Source organism: Papaver somniferum, chromosome 7 (assembly GCF_003573695.1).
Source record: "Papaver somniferum cultivar HN1 chromosome 7, ASM357369v1, whole genome shotgun sequence".
Classification (NCBI taxonomy): domain Eukaryota; kingdom Viridiplantae; phylum Streptophyta; class Magnoliopsida; order Ranunculales; family Papaveraceae; genus Papaver; species Papaver somniferum.
The window spans coordinates 12,488,054-12,506,079 of NC_039364.1; the positions used below are offsets into that span (position 1 = coordinate 12,488,054).

Consider the following 18,026-nt stretch of genomic DNA (forward strand, 5'->3'; position numbering starts at 1 on the left):
ACTAAAAGGTTGGATTTCTGTATCACCCTAAATTATACTATAAAGGGCGAGTTTACCTTGGTCTAAAATTCACAATAACTTCAACAATGATTTAACTGTTGTAAAAGGAGAAATAAACACAAAATAGAGGGAAAAAAGAGGAGAGAATTCTCATTAGATTTGTGTCTCTTTCTTCTTTTACAACACGTTAGCACGCACGTAGCTCTAATCTTTGATTTATAGGAAGATTTTTCTTATAAACCATAATATTCTATTTGTATTAATTTTTTTTCTTTTGATCGTTAATATTATGATCTCACGAAAGAATTTTTTACGTTTGTTGTTTGATTGTCTCATATCAAAACAATAATCATGTACCAAAGAAATCGATCATACCAGCACTAATGCACCAGAACCCATCAGAACTCTGCAGTTAAGCGTGCTTGGGTGAGAGTAATACTAAGATGGGTGACCTCTTGGGAAGTCCTTGTGCTGATAACATGTTGTAAAAGGAGAAAGTGACACAAAGCTAATGAGAATTCTCTCCTCTTTTCTCCCTCTATTTTGCAACCATGTTATAGGGGCGACATGTTTCATCAGATGGGCGTCAAGTGTGATAGCAATGTCCCTCTTATTGGTTAGGGGGTATCCTATAGGGAGTGTAAATTGACTAGATTACCCTCTCCAATTTTTAACCTAATGAAATCAAAAAAATCAAAAAACTTTTTTGATTTTTTCATCTTCTCTTCTCCTCCTCCATTAAAATTGAAATTTCATCGTCCTCGATCAATCAGCTATTTGAAAAATTGATAATCTTTCATTGAAAACTGTATTTCGAAAAGACCCAGTTAGGGTTTAGTTTATTGTGTTTGATTTAAGTTAGTTTTGAATCAAAAATTAGGGTTTTGGATCAAAACTGAAATTGAAATTTCTGTGTTGCATGTGAGTTACAATTGGTAATAACTCCAATCGGAACCGTAACTGTAGATTTGGTTGATGTTACGGTTCATTTAACTCAAATACCAACAGTAAGTTCTTGATTTTGAGATAAAATGTTTAGTTACGAATTTTTTTTGCAACCGTAAATTACTTAAGTTGGTCTCATTACTTAAGTTACGAACCGTAAGTTGTCCTATATGTTTCATTTTATTTTTACGGTTTGTAATTGCATCACTGGTATCAACCGTATTTGAGTTACGACTTGAAACTCAAATAACCTTACCAACCGTAGGTTAGTTACGGTTGATCTCGATTCATTAGTTACCAACTGTAATTTGTTACGGTTGCTATATGTTTTCATTCTACCAACCGTAACTGGTATTACGATTGGGTTTTCCCCAAATTGAACCAGTTACGGTTGGTATTCGATACTTTTGGAACCGTAACTGAGAGTTACGGTTGGTAACGAGCTAAATTCCAACCGTAAGTTCTTCTGAAATTTTAAAAGTTTCGATTTTTTTACGTACTTTAGATAATTTTGAGCGACAAAAAGTTAATGGGAACTAATTAAGAGATTCACCCATCTCAAATTTGTCACTGGCATCACTCATTTTTGTTGAGTGAATCAAAATCTATGGTTTCACAAATATCACAAAAAAATTTCTTTTCTTCTCCTCTAAACTTTTTTTTTTAAACTCTGAAAATCTGAATTTGATTTGGTTTAGAGTTAATATAAGTGAAATTTGATTATCAACACTAAACTAGTTTATCAACACTAAACTATGTAAGGGTTAATTAGTCATTTTCAATTTTTTTATAAGGGGCACTTTGAATTACCATGTAATGACCATTTTTGTCCTATTCACTTCCGCCCCTACAAATGAATCCGCCGTCCCTTTAACAGGATTGCTATTTTGTGTCTCTTTCTCCTTTTACCGCATTAACAAAAATTATTTAGAATTTCCAACAATTTTTTTTTTACCTCAGGATAGGGATCATTTTTTTTTACCTCTCTCCTCTTTCAGAGAATGGGCTCTCTTCTCTTTCTTTTCCCCCTAAACCCATCTGATTCCTTTCTCCGCAGTGAGTTTCTAGCCGTTAAGCTTTGTCTTCTTCCCTTAACGGCTATTCTAACGGTCAATTTCTACCGTAGTTGTAGCCGAAATTTCTCATAATGATCACTGCTCCCTCAATCTGATCTTTGATGACTACCTACAATCATACTTACTCTTGCAACTGCAACTGTATCAATCACAGGAACACCAATTTTATCACTCACAGCACTCACAAAACACAAATCACACAAATTACAAATCACACAAATCACAAATATCTCTCAACTCAAAATTACAGGTTCTGAAGCAAGGAAGAAGAAAATCACTAATCATACTAGTCTGAAAGCTGAAAATCCCCACTACATGGAACCCATTCATCACCAGAGTCATCGATTTATGCTGAAATTTCACTACTCTATTCTATATGTCATCCAAAAACTTCCCTCCATCCTTTCCAACACTCTTCAGCTCTTAAATCCTCTTGAATAAAGTCACAAGGATCTTATACCCTTAATTGGTATGATTCTATTGAAAACCAACTCAAATGATTCAATCTCATACCTTGGATACAAAAAGCCCCCCAATCTAATCAACAACACAAAGTTCATTCCTTTCTGTCAATTGAATGGAAAATTTCTTCACTACTCATGATGTTATGCTGTCAAGAACCCATGGCAGATCACAATCATAATACACAACATGTATCAATGGGTTAGAGCTTTGGTTCACCATGGTTTACGCTTTACAATCAGTCTTAGCTACTTCAGAATGGAAACCAGAGATACAACCATCATCTCTGAAAACCTACACCATCCACCAAAAACCCAATCTCATCATCATCAAAACACATCTAAATTTCAAACCAACATAAATTTCATTCAAACAAAATCTCCCAAACACCACAACAAACATAAAAGACTACTTCAAATATCAGTTCAACAAGGAAAAACATAAACAGAATCAAATATGTCTAAAAAAAGTACCAACCATTAAACATCAATTACTATACCCTAAGAGATGCAGTATCCAGAAATTAAACGAACCTAATTCCAAATGTCATCAACTCCCACAAAATAAAAACCAGAAATTAAACAAAGAAGATGCAGGATGGATCATTCTCTTACTGAGGAGTGCTTCGAGTCTTGCTCCGAGTCCCTTGACTAACATTTCAAGTCAAAAAAAACTCCAGGCATAACACTTCGATTTACAGAATCTGGAGACTGGAATCCATCATTATCAGCATTATTATCAGCAACATTCCCTGTTGGATCATCTATCGAAGTTTCGGGAGCAGTTGTAGATGCACTCCTTTCAGGCACAAAATCAGATTGCATTGGATCAGTAGATGGACTAGCTGGTCTATTACCTGGAGCTCCAAACCCTGCAAAAATAGCACGACCAATCCTCCCAACTGCAGGACACATAGCATCCATCACAGGAAATCGCATGGGCTCATCACTGTGCAGAGGCTGACCAGCCAAGTGACGGACAATTCTCCTCTCTCTGGCATCAAGAATAATATATTGGTAACCAATCCGACTAACACTAGATACCAGGAACCGATCAACAACTACATCAACACCTTCATGAACTTCAAAAGGCCCATATTTGGGGTGGAAAGCATACAACACCCAATGCTCATTTGCACCCATTTGAGGATGTGCTGCAGATTTGAGCATAGCAGTTACATAGCATTCTCCACTACCCTCCACCCTCGTCAAATTACCTTCATTTGCACTCTCAGCTTCATGTTGAGCACTACTGCCAAACCCAAAATTAGAATGCACATCTGCAAATGGGTTACTGGTATCTTGTCCAATGGGTGCAGGCTTGGGTTGATTAAAATTTTTTCAAAGACGATCCACCGGAAAATCCATCAACAATTCATGCAAAACAGAGCCTGGTGGTCAATCTTCTTGCAAATCCTCCTCAAGATTCACCTCAATATTATGCTGCAAATCGTCCAGATACCAGGAGAAATCTGCTTCAAACTCAAGAGACTCACAGCCCTGTGGAATCCCATACGACAGCCGAGTTATACAATTCTCTCGAGGATACTAATGGATTTTTGGTTCCTCCTCAACCTCAACCATCTTTCTTTTTCCTTTTCGATCATCACCAGTCCTTATTTCAGACATCGTATTTGGAAGTACCAGAAGTTCAATTTCTTTGGAGATTTTGTCGAGGGAAGATCAACAGAGCGAATAAAATTACTTCTCTCATCAACATAAGAAAAATTAAAGAATAAATGAGACAGTTCTTGAGGTCCTTCTTCTTTAAATGGAGACGGTTTCAAAAACGAAACCTCTTCCGTATCCCACACTTCTATCCCTCCTCCTGTCGCTTCACTTCTCCTTTTTATAGGGCATCAGTACCTATAATATACAAATTTCATCCAATTTAATATTGAACCAACTAACACTTTGTGTCTATGTTTGACAGATGGCAAGGAGAAATTTCTTACATTTGGCAACATGGAAAATTTGGCGCCAATAACTGCCCCAACTTCCTTCACACGTACCAGTCACTCAATTTTGATTCAGATAGAAATCTACCCGACTCAGCTAGCGGTCTTTCTGACTCAAAAATATTTCTCGGCTGACTGGAATCTATCAAAGCAAAACTTCTCTTTCCACAAACCAACTAGCAAAATTTTTGGACAACTTATATCTGATAGGCTAAGTATCTCCACCTCTACAATAATACAAAATAGCTTTCAAATTCTTGCGCATGCTCACCATGATAACTTGTATTTTACTGAACATCCTTTGCATTCCAGTAGAAAGTACAAGAAGAACTCTAATCTTAATTATAATAAGCTATGCTCTAGTTTTTCTTTCTATGACAGGTCACTCTCACAAGGCTTACCAGTAGTCAGCTTCATCTACAATGCCAGTCAAGCCAACTAGTTCAGGAATATGACTCTCTGGGCTAGCACATGGTTTTTGTACCTTTCATCAGTTTGGAGTAGGATCCTAAAAACCCTTCAGTACCTCATCCAATAAGAAATCCAAAGACAAACCAATTTTAAAACCTATCTCACTAAGATTCTCACTGATCAACTTATACAAAATAACAAAAAGTACTTTCAGAGGATCTCTTACATACATCGCAAAATTCAAATTAAAGTGTTGAGCTCTAGTACTTATCTCATCATCTCTCTATCCCTCTATACCTTCATCACTAAAAAAATTTATTCCATGGCCTCCTCTTCAGGAACTAAACCTTCTGATCCAGTTGCAAATCTGGTTAATCAAATGAATTCTCTAAATATTCCTGAGTATCTATTTCCTAAAGTTTTCATCAATGCTGAGAATACTCTACCAAAAAAGAAGGAAGACTGGAAATGGGTTTTCATTGGCAGATATTGTAGCAAGACTTCTCATGATACTAGAACAATCTCAAGATTCATCAACTCAAACTGGGAGCTTAGAAGGAATGCTGAAGTTAACCTTTGGAAGAAAAGAAGAAACTACTACTCAATCAATCTTGGCAGCATAGAAGATTATAAAGTGTTCAGGAAAGGAGGAACTAGAGGAATCTTTGACAAACTCATTGTGCTAACTGAAGTTCCCCCAAAACACATAATACCTGACATCAAAAACATCATGAAACCAGTTGGAATTTATCAGGATTCAAGGAAAGCTTATGGAAGAGATGATGATAAAAATAATCTGGAGGTTTTCCTAACCATTGATGTAACCAGGGCTCTGAAATATGGTATCGATTCTTATGAGAACTCTTCAACTTCATATTGGCTTGAAATGGCCTATGCTCTAAATGATATTGCTTTCTGCAAAGTTTGCAGAATCCTTGATCATACTGGACCTCTCTGTGAGGCAAAAGAAGTGCAACCTCAAACCGCCCCTCAAACTTTAACAATCAATACCCATCATCTTCAAATAACCAATACCCCTCATCTTCAAATTCTCCTACCAAATCCCACACTCCCAACAACTCCAGCTCCAGCAGTCCACAAGCACACAATAAAATTAGACATTACTCTGACAAGGATGCAGCTGATGAATTTGCCATCAAGATGAGAATAGCCTAAAGAAAAATTCTTCTAAAAAACAGCTGTGAAGAACTTGATGGACCTGAGGATTACATTATCTGCACCAACCTATACAAGGAGAAATCCCTACTACCAACTCTGAATCCCTTGTTTTCCAAAATAAGCATAAAAAAATCATTGAAAGCAATAAACAAAAAGAGAGGTTACATAAGAAGAAAGGAATCCACATCAAAACTGCAGCTAGAAAACTAAATTTTCCAACTACTACTGGATTGGATATCTCTTTTACCCCTGAATACTCATTCCCAAGAGTTAATAATCCACAACAATATCCCATCCCAGATGCTTCTCTCCCAACTTCTTTTGTCACTGGACCCTCTCTATCTGAAATTAAACAACAAATCAATGAGGACTTCAATAAACAGAAACAACTGCTTTGGGAAAGAAGGAAAAAAGAGTTCAAACTCAAAGCTGTGGATACTAACCTTCACCCACAATTAGTTAATCCCAAAAGAAAGCTTCTGCAACCAGAAAACACTAATAGAAATTATCTTCTTACCTGGGAGCAAATTCAGCCTTCAAAAATGAGCAATACTCATTCAATGCAAATGGAAGAGGACCATCTGAAAGACAGGACTACTAGTGGCCTTGAGGGAGCAAATCCGTTTTCTCCAATCCAGGTATGGAACTCAATTCTCACCTTAAGTTTCCAACATCTTCATCTATATTCTTATAAAATTTTCACTGGTAGGAAAAATTTCATTTCATCATCATTAACCTAATCATCTATATTTGCATTATCCAACTTAGCTATCACTATGAAGGATACATCATCATCATATTCACATACCCAAATGTTTCCTATTTCTGGCAATTTTATTTTGCTCTAGCTTGGAACTGTCAAGGTTTAGGACAACCACATACCATAAAACAACTAAATAACATGCTAACAAGTATAATCCTGACATAATTTTTCTTTCAGAAATTAAACAGCAGTCCAAGAATTTAAAAACTACTCTTAGCAAAATAGGAGTCACAAATTTCTGGTTTGTAGAACCTAGAGGTAAATCCAACACTGTTGGTGGGCTTGTCTTAGCTTGGAAAACTAATCTGAAATTCACTATAGAGGATTTCTCTAACTACCATATTAATGCTTCTGTTGAACCTATAGATAGTGAACCTTGTCTTTTCACAGGTTACTATGGTAATCCTTACACCACTCTAGATAAATTAAACTCTTGGAAAATGATAGAAAACACTCACACTCAGAATACCCTTCCTTGGTTGATAATGGATGACATGAACTTTATTTTGCATGATTATGAAAAATTCAGCCAACATCCTATTGATTCAAATGAGGCTAAATTTTTTTTGGAGAAAATAGAGGAAGCAAATCTTACTTATCTTGGCTTCACTGAATGTCCCTTCACCTGGACCAACAAAAGAGTTGGTATTCACTTAACTGAACAGAGGCTTGACAGAGGCCTTGCTTCTGAAAGCTAGCTTGACATTCACCCAAATTCCACCATTTCAAACCTCCCTGTCGTTGGATCTGACCATAACCCCATTCTTCTCAATACCAATCCTACCTGGAAACAGGGTCACATCCTCTTCAAATTCTTTGGTCCTTGGCTTGATCACAAGTATTGCAAAGAAATCATTGTTGATTGTTGGAAGGCTCACCACAAAGGCTCTCTAGCCATTAAGATAGCTAGAAAGTTAAGAGATGTCAAAATTAAGTTGAAGAGATGGAACAAAGAGGTTTATGGCAACATCAAGACACAACTTGAAGAAAGCATCAAGCAGTTGGATTGGGTTACTAAACACATCTTCACCAACAATAGAGGTGAATCTATAAGAGAAGCAAAAATCCAGGTGGAACATTGGCAAGACATTCAAGAGAAATTCTGGAAGACAAAAAGTAGGGACCAACTCATCAAGCTAGGTGAAAAAAACACCAGTTTTTTCCACATCTCTGCCAAGAAAAGATATAGAAGAAACAAGATTGTCTCCATTCAACAAGAAAATGGTACATGGCTGCATAATAGTAAAGAAATACATCAATGTTTCACCAACCATTTTGCCAATATGGCTACAGCTGAACCCATAACTATCAACACCTCTCACATTAACCTCATCCCCACTACTATCATCACCAATAAGAATACCAATCTTCTAAAATCCCTGATACGATAGAAATTAAAAACATTCTTTTCAGTATGAATGGAGAAAAAGCCCCAAGTCCCAATGGTTTTCCTCCAAACTTCTTTCAAGCTAATTGGTAAGTTGTTGGGGAAGATATCACCAACATGGTTAAAAACTTCTTTACCTTTGGCTTCATTCTTAAAGAGATGAATTCTACATTCATTTACCTCATTCCCAAAACTGATAACCCTACTACCCCTGTTCAATTCATACATATCTCTCTTTGCAATACCACCTATAAAAATTATATCTAAAATGCTTGCTCAAAGACTCAAACCTCTTCTACCCAAGCTCATTTCTCCTTTTCAATCTGCTTTTATCCATGTTAGACAAATTTCTGACAATATTGCCATTTCTCATGAAATTATTCATCATATGAACACCAGACAAGGGAAAAAAAAATGAGCTAATGGTACCATGGGAATCAAGATTGATATGGCTAAAGCCTTTGACAGAGTCAACTGGGACTTCCTAATCACTACACCAAATCAAGGTTTTCCTAACAATAGGTTTCCTAACTAATTTTATCTTGGTAACTCAAATGATCCATTATAATTCTAGTAATGCTTATAAAAGGTTACCAAATCAATTAATAGTTAGCATAATTAGAAATTAAATCATAAAAACTAAATAACTATTCAGAGTGCGAGATCATTAGTTATATATATACCTAACACATTTTCTAGTAAATCACTGTTACAACTATTCTTACCCAAAAGTAGATGTCTATTAGAATCAACCCCATTTTTGTAACTCTTTCTCATTTTCATTTATAACACACTTATACATATCTAACACAATGATTTATTTTAAACTTTAGAAAATAGAATTTTAAGATTTTATAAATCTTTTGTTTGGAACCCAAAAATGGTTCTAAACCCTGGGATGACCTAAACCCGGAACTAATTCTGTAGGTGTGGGAACCAAAAATTGAGTTCCACTTTGAGTCGTTGACATAACCAAACCAAAATCGAGTTCCTTAGCAAAAAAACAGTGAGACACAACAAACTTTCTCTCTTCTCCTGCACTAAATCAAACCGTAGGCTTCTTCCTGGGAATCGAAAGAAAACTCAATCAAATTCGAATCAAACTCCAATTGATTAAATACCCATCGTATTGGTTTCTCTTGATTTATTAAACTCTCTAAAATCCGAGGAACTTGAAGAGAAATGATAACGATGAAGGTAATTCTGATCAAATTTCTTTTCTTCAACCCATTCATAAATTCTCAGGTATGATTTCTCATATCCTTCTTCGATTACTCTTATTGCAGTTTTTCAATTATGAATCTAGGGTTTAAACATTGAGGGATTTATAAAATTGGGTTTAATTGGGAGTTTATGATTCTGATTTTTTTTTAAAATTTTTTCTTTTTGGGTGATTATGTTTAAAATTTAGAGGAAAATTGGGATAATTTTATTAAGATTAAATGGGTTTACCTAAATATCAGTTAGGTTAATTTTGTACGAAATTTGTGTTGTTGTGTTTAATGTTAGCTAAAAGATCCATTTTGATCATGGGTTTTGATTGTTACTTTGAATTATGATATGGGCATTGTAAATTAGGCTTCAGAAAATCCCACATTTTGATCTGAATAGTAGTTTCAAAACCCGTATGAACTTCTATTTTTCGATTTTAAGCCTAAGGAAATCCACTAATGAACAATGTTTGTATTTTATTTCATCGTTGAAAATTTTGGATTAAGTTTGGATGGTGATAAAGCTTCAACCTTTAGAATTTTCTCTAGGTAACCTAGGTTCGAAATAATCAGTTGATGGTGTGTAGATATTGTTTAGAAAGATTTTGAGGTGCGATGACAATTGCAGTTGTTATAGTTAATTAGGTTTTGCGGTTTGGGGATTATTCACTTGTATGATGTTATCCAACTATGTGTCTAAATAGAGAAATTACTAGTTTACAATCTCTAAGGTTATTCAAAGATAAATTTAGACCCACTTCATGTTTACGCAGGATAAGGCGTTATGTATTCACGATATAGAAATATTTGTATGACTATTTTTGCTGTGAAGCAGTGTCACTAAGTAGGATATGCTTTCAAAATGATAGAGGTGTATCTCCATAGAAAGAGCAAGAGTTACCTTATGAATCTATTGGGGTTTGCGCATTGTAGAGTAATGATATGGAGCATACCCCTGCTACTACTATATGTATTTCAATATCTAGCTTGTTGATTTTGTATTCAAACAACGACCTCTAAAAGGTCGTATTTCGATTCTTGGTCATTCTAGCAACGTATTTTAGATAATGGTGTGTGCAAGGGATATGTCAATGTCATTTAGGATTATAAGATTGGGACTATTAGTGAAATTGCTTAAATGTTTTCCTTTTGATTTAAATTTCATCGAGGTCTAATTTTAACACGATACATTTCTCTTTTGGCAGGTCAGGTTACTATGAGTATAAAAGGGGTTACGTGCAAGGACCTTGCAGTGCCTATTTTAAAACCTTGGTCAGTATTAACTCTCTCTAGTTTTAAAGGAATCCATTTCTTTTTTCGAAACACTCCGTTATTTCCAAATACATTAGGTGGTCGTAAGACAGATCCACCTTATACTTTTCTAATGAGAGTTGGATAATAACATGTTTTGGTGGATTAAATTTTGTTGTTATGAGTTAAGTGGGATATCTTTGATCTGATGAACTAGCATCCCAATGCTGGATTTGATTAGCTTCTTATTCAAGTTTTCACTCTGGCCAAGTGTTGTTGACGTCCTTGTTTTATAAATTTGACTAGTGAGATATCGTTTTGAACCTCATTAAGCAAATGTAATACTAAGAATATATAATTTTCAGAAGTATCGTACTCTTTCAACTTCATCTAGGAATACTGCTTAAAGGGGAAGAAAATAAACCATAAAAGAAGTAACTTCTTGCTGACTTTACCATAATTGTGATAGATGTTTAATATGATTGTGGTTATTAGCTTATTCAGTTAAATGAGAAAACTGAAAAGTAGGTTATCCTACAAAAAGTAGGTTAGATTATTCATATTTGGGCTTCCTTGTGGGAAGGTATGTATTTCATGTTTAATCACTTAGCTTTACATTGAGTGATCATGTCAAAGATACTTCTTAACACACTCAACAAGCAATTAACAAGCAGAAGCCATGAAATAGACTACAATTGCTATATGCCTATATGTCATATCGTGTCAGACATGAGAAATATGGAAACATAGACAACAATTGCTGCTTATGCCATTATCTTCCCGTTCAATAGCTTTTAGGCAGTTTAAATTTTGATTAACAGGTTGACGGCGTTAGTGGGAATCCCACTATGATTGTCGACGAGATAGATTGTCCTCATTAAATGGTTGCTTCTCCGGTGAGTTTACTTTATAAGATTTATTGCTTTATGAAGACAGGCTAAACTCCTTAACAGAATTGTTCATCTAGGAGTCTTTGCTTAGGTGTCTACAGTTTGTCAGGTACTCAAGTTACTGTAATGATCCCAAAGAACTGAGTATTCGCCTCAGCAGCGCAATGTGTCCGTTATTCAGCTGCTTGGTTCTGATAATGTAAAAATTCACCTCATCAACCCAATGTGTCAGTCATTCAGCTGTTTTGTTTTGATAATGTAAAAATTTCTTGTTGCAGGAAGATACTGTACTTTCCTTGGAATCCTAAGAGGTTAGTGTAGAATCCAAATTGTGTGCCCCTTTGTTGCGCAACAGTTCTGTTTTATCTGCAATCTTGTTTTCTTACTTATTCATCTGGAGATGATAATGTGTGACTGAGATTCATATGGGTGGTGGATCAGAGTGCCGGGAGAAGTGTACAAGTCTTGGAGAACTATTTGATTCTGAACCAGATGCGCAAAAACGACATGCGAAGTACAAGGTTTGGCTGAACAGAAATTGTATCCTACTTCAGAAGCACCTGTTATGTACCTGGCCAAGGTCGAACTTACCACTACACCTTCGGCTAGCTAGTTTTGAGTTTTGTTTGTTGAAACAAATATAACCAGTTTATACATTCAAACAGAGTTCAGTAAATAAATTTTTTGTAAAGGTAGCCCCATGTTTGATTTTGTTTAAATAGATAGCCAAGGGCTTTAAGTCTATTTTAAGCTTGGCTTTGTTTTTGTTTTCCTGCAAGTTTGGTGGCTTTGGTAGGTCGATTAGTTCAACGGGACCCTAAACCTATGGATATTATTCATAATATCCTTATTGACATCTTCCACTAAGTCGGATAATGATAATTATTAAATTCATTTATCATTTTTGATCCATTCTTATGTTCGGATTTTATGTTTATCCAAAGGTCGTACTGGATATTTATCATTGATATTATTTGAGAATGTTTCGAATCGATTAAAAGACAGCTATAGAGAAATTATCCTTTGAGTGATTAAATGTCTGCAGTTGAAAAACTCGGAAGATAATCGTATAATTCTTTAAGGTATATGTGTTTGAATACTATTGAATCTGTGGTGCAATGGTAGCACGTCTGACATCAAGGCAGAAAATGCTTGTTCGATTCACGCCAGGTTCACTCATTGTAATGCTTTACAATGATTATTTAAATGTGCGAAATTGTGCGTGAAGGTTCATATGGAATGGTGACGTGTTTCAGTAATTCAAAACAACTTTCTGGTCGGATAGTGTGGCAATCGGTTATTTGGATAAGAGATTTTGTTTTTGAACTAATTTGTAATAATTTCGTAATTGTGTATAATGAATTGATATCTATTTTGTCAATCTCGTTCAAAATTTGCCAATTTCTTTGAATTATTCGTAAGAATTTCATAATTGTATGCAAGGGGAGGTTGGTAATAAAACCAAATACTCGAGTTCGTGGTAGCACACAAAGAAACACACAAAGAAACACGCGAAGAAACACATTTGTCATCCGGCACCTACTATTTGGTTTAGAAATTATAATATAGTGACTAGAAATTACCGATTTTGTGCACTTATTTCTATTTTCTCAATCTCGTTTTAAAAAGGGATTCCCGAATAGAAATCAGATTGGCCTTGTTATCCGAAACCTACTGGTTTAGACAAGTGCATCTCATTCTAATAATATTTCATAGTATGCAACACAATTAGATTTGCGCCTCAAAAATGGATTAGTGACCCAAAATCTAACGATTTTACGTATTTACGTCTGCCAAAATTGAGTTTTCATTATTTGGACTTCATATTAGAATTATAATTGACCACAGTGATCCAAAAAATTACTTCTTGATATTTGTACGCATAACTTAATTCAATAATATCCTTTCGATATTTGTACAATCCAAAATACATTCATGGATGAGTGTTCGACCTTTCTCAAAATCTTGTTCTTAAACAATTCATTATCTTTATTTTTGACCATGATAATTATCAAAGTTATAGGTCAGAATTAAAATAGTTGGACGAATGTTCAATTCCTAAATTCGGAGTCATTTGTATAAATTAATTTTCGGAACTCAATTTTTTCTATTTACCAGGATAATCCACATTATTTCACAAATCCATTTCGTTAATTCAGATTCATCCCCGTATAAGTTATTTGGATTTTTTTCTGGGACGAAGGTTGATACGCATCTCTATTACTTTTGTCGTTATACCGAATTTGAAGTTCAAACCGACACTGAGGTTCATATTTATTGATTTCGATAATGTATCCTACTAAGTTTGAAGTCAGAACCTTCCTGGAGCTTCTTGGTTCATAGTTTGTTTGTCGTTATACCACATTTGAAGTTGGAATCGACATTGAGCTTCATATTTATCGATTTAGATGATGTATCATGTTAAGTTTGAAGTCGTAACCCTCCTGGAGTTTCTTGGTTCATAGTTTGAAGTCGGAACGCTCCCGGAGCTTCATATTTATCGATTTCGATGATGTATCATACACTAAATCTACTTCATGAAATGTATGACTAGTCGAAATTATTTCATGACCTATGTGACTCATCTAAATTCCAATCGGAAGCACAAAGAGAAAGCACAAAGAAAACACACTTCCCCTGATGCAACTGCAGTCATTGATTTCATTTTTCTTTCTTTTGTTTCATTCTCATACATTCTTCGGTTTTATATATAGTCGAAGGTCAATAAGAATATCCAAATTTATTCTGATTTATATTTACTCTATAGATTTTTTCCTTGGCGAAGGTTGAGAAGAAACACACTTTGTCTTGAAAAGAAACACACTTTCTCAATCTGTATGAGTATCCAGAACCAGTTGTCCACCGTTAGATATCTCCACAATCCGTATGAACATTCATCTCAACCGTCCAAAATATTTTATACAAAAACCTAAAGGTGATTTCTTCTCACTTACCCTTTTCTCTTTTTCTTTTCTCTCTTTCTCCGTCTGTTCTCGTCTCTACTCCAAAAACCTCTCTTCGTAACAAAATTTCCAAAATGAAGTCTAATTAACATCAACTACAAGTATGTAAAGCAGTGATGATATACATGGCATTGGATCTGAACTTTAGGCGTTATTAAGAACTTAAACTCACTGATTGAAGCAAAATCTAGGGTTTGTGTGATCTTCTCTTAAATCTGTATAGATTAACCTGTTCTTTCGTAGTTTATTTTGTTCTTTCCATGGTTGATAACGATTATTTCATGATTCTGAACTGTTTGAGCATGTATTATGAAGATTTCACCATGTAAAGGGCCTAAAGAAGGGTTTCCATTTTAGGTTATTTCTTATTCCTCAACAACTCAAAGCATCAACATCAAGGAATTGTATTTTCTGGTAACTTTTTTACCATTAGCATCAGTGGTCTTAACTGTTCTCGTAGCTAATTAGAATTATAGGGTTTCTGGTGTTAATTTTGTTAGTTGAATGATGCAGATGTACTCTTTGGTACTGGTGCTTTTGGGATCCGGTAACAAAAATGATTCAATTTTTTGTTTCAATTTCAATTTTTCTTCATCAGTTTTGTAATTTGATTTCTTGGGATTTTGGATTTTGTATTTTTGTAGGACAGGAATGCTAAAAAAGAAAAATTGTGACCAATGTTCAAATGAATTAGGAGGAGATGGAATCTGCAGAATTTAATTTTCCAACTAAAGAGGTTTGATTTTAGTTTTGATTTAATTACAGTTTTCGTCTTCTTAATATGCACTTTAGTGATTGAGGTTAAAATTATTGTATTTGGTTAAGGTCAGGAAGAGGAGAAGCTTAGGCCTGACTTACCAGTTACCAATCTTCAACGAAGAACAAAAGAGAGTAAGTATTCAGGCAATCTTATTTTTTTTTTTTGTTTTTTTTTTCAAACTCTTATACTGATACTTGTTTTGATTTGGTTTCAAGGTTTTAGTTGTTCGGTACTTTCCAATTTTAAGGGCGTAGGAAGGAGGGACTGCCAAGAAAGGATTATGTTGAGCAACTTCAGTTGGATTTGAGTTCTTACTACGGTTTGAATGAGTTCCTGTTTGGTATTCTTGTTGAAGCAATGAAAAATCGTGGATAACTGCTCATTTTGAGTTTGTAAATACCACTCATTTTATTTTCATTGCTTTATGTTTTTCATCTTTCAACAGTTAGCACAACTTTTTTACATTATGAGGTCTGTTTATCTTTCTAAGGACAAATACCCTAAAGGTACCTACATATTTCACTTGCGTACTGATCGAAATTCTAAAACATACTATAATAAGATGATTTGGTATATGAAGTGTGTCTATTTTGTATTGTCAAGTGCTTCAGTTGAACAAACTAGTAGTCATTCTAACAACACTATCTCTTGTGTGTTGCAGATTCTTTGCAGTGTCATTGTTATGATGATATTGAAGCTTTTTGGGTAGTGGAAACAAGTGGATTGCTTGGTTGGACTATTGATCGGTTTCACCTCTGTGGTTTTAGTTCTTTTCCTATCTACAATGTTCTTAAGGAAATAAAGAAAGTCTAGGAAGAGCAGCAGGTAAAACATCAATTCTTGTTTTGTTTGCATCGTTCAAATTGTGGAGTTTTGTAGTGCGTAGAATATGGTATTGATCATGTTTCTTGTTGATTTTTCAGTTGATTAAGGAGGTGACCACTAGAAGAAGTATGGTTTGATTTTGAACTACTTTTTATTTTCATGTTATTCTTGTAGGTGATTTCTTGTAGGTGTTGTGCAAGAAATTATGAACTAATCTACCAGACTGTTGTGCAGGGAATATTGAAGCGTAGGATGAAATATCTCGGTGAATGATAACTGGTCTCAACTCAAGTATGGAGAACTCACAGTTCTTACTATTACTACCATTGTGCTAGATTTACTAGCTAAGGTTTGAGTTCTTTTTTCAGCTTCAATTATGAAAGAGATATCTCTGGTGTGCTTTCGTTCTAACATCAATATCACTTGTGTTTCGGACTAAAAAATAAAATTATAATGCCACAATATGTTTTTTGCTCTTTTTACAGGTTCTGCAGCAAGTTATGGCGGTGCAGCAACAAAACCAACATCCTGCACTAACAATCCAGTCCCAGATGTTGAGATTCTGAACACATGTTGCTTTTATTTTGAGGATCAACCACTTTTTGTACTCTGTAGTCTTTAATTTGCGACATTTTGCATCTCTTCTCCTCTCCAATATAAATTTAAGCAAGTGTCATGTGCTCCTTGATTGTGATTAACAATATATATAGATTTTTCTTGTGTTCAATCACTTTGGCTTGTTGACTTCAATTATTCATGGATGGCAGGTTAAAGAGTGTATGGATTCAGAAAAAATTCAGGCTACGGTCGCCTGAAACTTTTCGGTGACCGGGAAAGTCCAGTTTCAAGTCACCGGAAACTATCTGGTGACCGGGATGTTTTAGTTCAGGGCACCTGGAAAAGACACATGTCATTTATTAACTGGTCATTTTTGTAGTTATATAGATAGTTAGCAATGGTTATAACATACTCTCTATATTACAAACTAAATATGAAGTGTAATAGGTAAATAGTTAGGATAAATATTGTAATGAAGCAAAGATGTTAGCCTATTTAATTTCCCTAATGGATTAAAAGAGTTAGACAAGTTCCTAACACAATATATAACACCCTATAGGTAACCATTTTTTTTAGTTAGGGAAATTAGCTTGTATTTTTTGGTAACACTTTTCTTTCATGAGGAAATCCTTGATTTGGTGTAGTGAATTCAAGTGATGAAACAAATGGGATTTAGCAGCCAATGGTGTAACCTCATTTACCAATGCATCTTCACCACCAGTCTTGTTGTTCTCATTAATGGCTCTCCTGGAAACTTTTTCAATCCTTCAAGAGGGCTCAGGCAAGGAGACCCTTTATCCCCCTATCTTTTTCTCTTCTGCATGGAGGCCCTTTCTAGATATCTTATCTCTGCAGAATCTCAAGGTTTCATACATGGAATCAAACTTTACAATAATGTCCCTACTATCAATCATCTCCTCTTTGCTGCTGACTGTATGATATTCTGCAAAGACAACATGTCTGAATGCAACAATCTCATCAAGATTTTTCGAGAGTTTGGCCAATCCTCTGGTCAACTGATAAACTTTACCAAATCAGGGATCTTCTTCAGTAAAAACAAATCTCCACATATGGAAATTGCTATTAGTGAAGCCATGCAGGTTCAAAGAATTATCAGCACTGATAAATACTTGGGATCTCCTCTATTCACCAACAGAAGCAAGATTCAAGCCTTCAAACCTTGTGGGGATAAACTGAGACAAAGGTTTGCTAGATGGAAAACAAATCTTTCAACAGCTGGCAAAGTTACTTAATTCAAACAGTCACTTCCACCTCAAGTGTGTATCAAATGAACTGCTTCAAGATACCCAAAGGAACCTGCAAAGAAATAAATGTTATCCAAAGGGATTTCTTCTGGAACAAGGAGCAAGATAAATCTAAAGGATTAT

The 18,026-nt window shown here is 35.0% G+C and overlaps 1 non-coding gene across 1 annotated transcript; it reads left to right on the plus strand.

The window, feature by feature from the left end:
- The first annotated feature begins 361 nt into the window (after nt 1-361).
- Nucleotides 362-480, plus strand: LOC113300883. The gene has a single exon (XR_003335989.1). It is a non-coding gene; the product is annotated as a 5S ribosomal RNA (ribosomal RNA).
- Nucleotides 481-18,026: the final 17,546 nt, after the last annotated feature.